The 5,352-nt window shown below is 37.4% G+C and overlaps 1 pseudogene across 1 annotated transcript; it reads right to left on the reverse strand.

Annotated features, from left to right (window-relative positions):
• Nucleotides 1–1,016: 1,016 nt before the first annotated feature.
• Nucleotides 1,017–2,560, reverse strand: LOC138386567 (ADP-ribosylation factor 4 pseudogene; annotated as a pseudogene). Its single transcript, XR_011233889.1, has one exon. The product of XR_011233889.1 is annotated as an ADP-ribosylation factor 4 pseudogene (transcript).
• Nucleotides 2,561–5,352: the final 2,792 nt, after the last annotated feature.

The following is a 5,352-nucleotide window of genomic DNA, read 5'->3' on the forward strand; positions in this document are numbered from 1 at the left end:
TGTCAAAAAAAAAAAAAAAAAAAAAAGGAATGAAATAATGTCATTTGCAGCAACTTGTATGAAACTGGAGACCATTATCCTAAGTTAAGTATCTCAGGAATGGAAAAAAAAAAAACACCACATGTTCTCACAAATAAGTGGGAGCTAAAGAGTGGGTATATATGGTCATACAGTGGTGTCATGGACATTGGAAACTAAGAAGTGGGGAGGATCAGGGGTGGATAGTAATAAAAACTTGCCTTCCAGGCACAATGTACACTATTCTGGTGAGGGGCATACTAAAAGCTCTAGCTTCAGCATTATATAATTCATGCATATAACAAGAACAATTGTACCCTCTAATATTTTGAAATAAAAATTGTATTAAAAAGTGTGAGTAATAAAAAGAGTAATTGACACAAACCATATCATACTGGGTAACTTCAACATACCTCTTCTACACATGATTAGATCAAGTAGAGGAAAAAAAAGATATGGAATATATATATATATAATCTGTAATAAAGATGTGAGCATCTAATATGTGGGCTAATCCAGAATTTTTGATGTGAAATTCAAAACAAAATTTTATATATTTTTTGAATTACTAATTTAATGTAGTTTTTAAAAATTAAAAACCTCAATGAAAAAACTATTTCTGAGTTGTGTAAATGTGTAATTACTATTTTTCTATTTATAATTATACAAAAGTATAAATAGAAAAGAAATCCATGAAGTTTTAATTATTTTTCCTTGATGTTCATACTGATTTTAGCTAATACTATAAGTACTTATATATATTGATGCCTACAGATGGATGATAAGATAGATGATTGATTGATAGATATAGAGCTTCGAGAATCAATCCTGAAATAATTGTTTTATCCTTATACATCTACTCCATTTAAAACTATCTTAGAAAGAGTTTATGAACAGTACTAACCAACATAAAAATTTTATGAGTGTATTTTGACTAGAAACATCTTTCAAAATTTCTAAAATTTTGAATCTCTGAGTAAAAATAATTTTTTTTAATGTTTTATCATTTTATTAGGAATAATTCCAAATGAGTTATGAAGAAAAATGTATTCATTGAATTTGATGAGTTTTCCAAAAACTGTTAATGAAGATATGTTCACCAATAAACAATAAAACATCAGCAGAACTATCATATACTGGGCAAAGAGTCAGGGTGATACCAAAAGCAACATGCAACGTAAAAAAGATACAACATAAAGGAAGACAATCTGCTGAGTATTAAAAACCATCTCAATATGAACTCTTTGCAACCAGCACAGAGCTAATTAGCTATCAAATCCAAACTACACAAAGGTAAGTTTGGCTGATGGAGGCCAGGAGTCAACATGGGAGAAAAAGTAAGTTCCTCAGTGCAAGAGAGCTGAATAGTGTTTTGGAGCATTTCCCTGGCTGGTACAAGCAGTATTAGAAAATCTTTTTGGCAAGGGAGAGAAATAAATACAAATGGAATGCTACATTTTTAAATCAGCAGACTGTCCCAGGAATGATAAAGGTGTCAGTAAAGTAGCAAGGGGATAACTTTAAAACATTATTTGTTGTGGGCTCAAAAAAACATTCAAAACGGATTTCTTTAAAGGTTTCACCATAGCTATGTCCAGGCATTTAGGCTAAAAAGGGAGGTAAAATTAAAAGAGGACACTTTTTTCCCAAGGAGAATTTCTTTAAAACCAAGCATATTGCTAAATAGCAACATTATACTTGGTAAACAATAATTGGCAACAAAATAAGTTTAAACTCTGTAATATTCTGCCCAAACCAGTCCCAGATACTGTTTAATAACCAAGATGCAAACTAATTTTGTTGTAACAAGCCTAGACCAATTCTATCAAACATGTCCTTGGTTAGATATCCAGTTTCATTTAACGTTTTGAAAGCTCATTTGACAGCCAGTCAAGTCCCTCATACAGACCAGTTCCTTGTGTAGCACAAGTGGCTTGAACATACCATGTTCTGTTACGAAGAGACTGAAGACCTAATTTATCTGTCATTTCACTGATGGCCATGGCATTTGGCAAATCCTGTTTGTTTGCAAAAAGCAGCAGCACCGCATCTTTCAATTCATCTTCCTGAAGCATTTTCTGCAGCTCTTCTGCTCCTTCCTGAATTCTTTCACGATCATTGCTATCTACCACAAAAATAAGACCCTGGGTATTCTGGAAGTAATGCCTCCAGAGAGGCCTAATTTTATCTTGACCACCAACATCCCATACTGTGAAAAAAATGTTCTTATAGTCTACTGTTTCCACATTAAAACCAATGGTAGGAATGGTGGTAACTATCTCCCCCAACTTCAGTTTATACAGAATTGTTGTCTTGCCAGCAGCATCCAATCCAACCATCAAAATGCTCATCTGCTTCTTGCCAAAGAGGCGGGAGAAGAGAGAGGAGATGGTGAGGCCCATGGCGGTAGTGGCACTTGCGATGGGCAGAAGGGGTTTGGGGCGTCCCCAGGCCTTCTCTCTTCACGCTCCCGGCAAATAGGCGACTGGCGCGGCAGGTCCGGGTTTGGCCTTAAGGCTCCTGCTGTGCCACGTCACGCGACGGCCGCTGCGACTCCGGCCAAAAATAATGTTTTAAATAAAGAAATATGAGCCAAAAGAAGAAGAAGAAGAATAACAACAATAAAAATCTCATGTGGGTGAGAGAGAAAAGTATAGATTGGGGACACACCAAAATGACCTGAGGTTGTAATTTCTGGAATATTGTTCTCAAAAGAAGCAGATAAATAATGACACATGAGTCTGGTATTAAAAAGCTATGACCATTGGAGACTTAAATATAACACTTACTACAATACAATCTTGGTGGCTTAATACAATGAATGTTTTTTTCCTATTTACCCCAAACCCGATTCTAGTGAACTATTTAACTAGCAAGGCTGAGCATATCTTCACATTTAGTGGCCATTTGAATTTCCTCTTCTGTATATTAGCTATTTATATTTTTTGCTCAGTTTTTTCTCTTGGATGTTTGATTCTTTTTAACTGATTTATGTACTGTGGACAGTAATCTTGTGTCTTCATATGGACTCCAAATATTTCCTCCATCTCCCACTTGTTTCTTAATTTTGTGTATGTTGTCACTTTTTTAATATAAAAATTTTAATTTTTCATGTGGTTCAATTATGTCAGTCTTTTACTTTATGGCCATCTTAACTTTTCTAGGTGTTCCTTATTTATATATAAAACACTGTTTTTCTTGTCTTATTGAGCTAGGCCCTCTAGAACAATGTCAAAGAGTGGCAGTAATAATAGGCATTATTGCCTTGTTCCTGACTTTAACTGGAAGATTTCTAAAGTTTCACCATACTATAGCATATTAATGTTTACTTACAGGACTGGCTTGCTTTGAGTAGCAATTAGATGAGGTCTTCAGTACATAAGCTGTAAACAATAGCTTTTATTTATTATTTGACAAACCACTTAAATTCTCTGTTCCAAATCTCCCTACTTATAAATAAGAGACTGAGTCTGAATAATCTCTAAGGTTCTTTCTAGCACAGTTAGTCTTGCAATTCCAAGATAAATTTTCAAAACTCTCATGTCATTTCATCAACCTAAACCAACAACAATCTTATCTGTGAAATAAAACACACGATCACAAAGACACATAAACACGGCCGGGCGCGGTGGCTCACGCCTGTAATCCTAGCACTCTGGGAAGCCGAGGCGGGTGGATCGCTCGAGGTCAGGAGTTCGAGACCAGCCTGAGCAAGAGTGAGACCCCGTCTCTACTAAAAATAGAAAGAAATTATATGGACAACTAAAATATATATATACAAAAAAAAAAAAATTAGCCGGGCATGGTGGTGCATGCCTGTAGTCCCAGCTACTCGGGAGGCTGAGGCAGTAGGATCGCTTAAGCCCAGGAGTTTGAGGTTGCTGTGAGCTAAGCTGACGCCACGGCACTCACTCTAGCCTGGGCAACAAAGCGAGACTGTCTCAAAACAACAACAAAAAAAAAAGACACATAAACACATAGGCACAAGGGGGCCCCTTAGTCATCTCACTAACTCATATATATTTAGATACATAAAGTGGTCCTAGGTAAAAGATCTTAATTTTGATATATTTCTAGTCACTTTATAAAGTTGTTCGGCAACTTTCATTAAAGGAAAAAAAATGAAGTTGAGAGGAATTGAAAGTAGAGCAATGATTGGAAAAATCACTGGTGAATATGGAAATATCCCGGCTTCAAAAGCCAGTTTTGCTTAGCCAGTGTTGAAGTAAAAGTGTTGGGGCTCAGAAAATGATACCCCAAAGTAAAAAGCCTAGGAAGCAGCCTTAGAAGCAAAGTCTCTGACCTTCCTCTGCCTTCCTGTCTCTCACCCTTCATTCTCCCACCAGGAAACCATAGAAACCACAATTCCCCTTCCTCAAGGCAGATCATAGCAACCAGAACCACTTTTCCCCAAAGGCAGCCATAAAGCCTTCAAATATTACTTTAATCTCCGCCTTGCCCCACCTTTCTGTGTAAGAGCTGGCCATAAAGACATTAAGACCCTTATTCCAGAGTAGGTCCTACCCCGTACCCAGGAGGAAGGAACGCTGCACAAAGAGGCCAAGAAAAATATGGACGGGCCTTGCTGAGTTTCCACACTCGGTCTATTAGCATTAGATCATACCAATTTTGCGCAATCATATTTCTACACAGCTGTCCACACGTCACTGAACCAAAGTACAAATATGGACAGTTACCTCCGTATCTTTGGATCTTCATTCTGAAGGCTCTCATGTCACACAAAGCTATGATCAAATAGATTTGTCATGCTTTTGCCTTGCTAACCTGTCTTTGTTATGGGGTGTCAGCTGTGACCCTTATGATGGAGAAGAAAGGGATCACTCCCTTTATGCCCCTACAAAAGGAAATTTTATTATTATTGTTACTACTTTTCTCCTCCAGTGAGGTGGAGACTCAATGTCTGGGAGGTATAGGAAGGGAGAATGCCAAAATTAGAAATAAACAATTAATTTCCTATCTCCCATAAAGACGCAAGAAGCAAAGGGAGGAGAATGTTCATTGGGGTAAGCAACTGAAATTGCTAAAGAATGAGAATTGAGAAGCAGCCAGAAAGTATGCTGAGCGGAGGAGCAAAGATTGCAAGAAATTGGCAGGCAGCGTGATAGACGAAGCCAGCAAGGAACACACAAAGGGCCTGAAATGAGTCAGATGTTATAAAAGGAGTTACAGGGGAGGGAGCAAAAGGCATGAATGTGGGCGCCTGCCCAGAACAGAGGAGAGTGAGAAGAGTAAGGAAAGGGTCAAAAATATAAGGGTAAAGCTAGTTGGAGAAGCCATCTGAAGACAGAGAGCTGGAGTTAGCAGATTTTCAGA

Source organism: Eulemur rufifrons, chromosome 7, assembly GCF_041146395.1.
Source record: "Eulemur rufifrons isolate Redbay chromosome 7, OSU_ERuf_1, whole genome shotgun sequence".
NCBI lineage: Eukaryota > Metazoa > Chordata > Mammalia > Primates > Lemuridae > Eulemur > Eulemur rufifrons.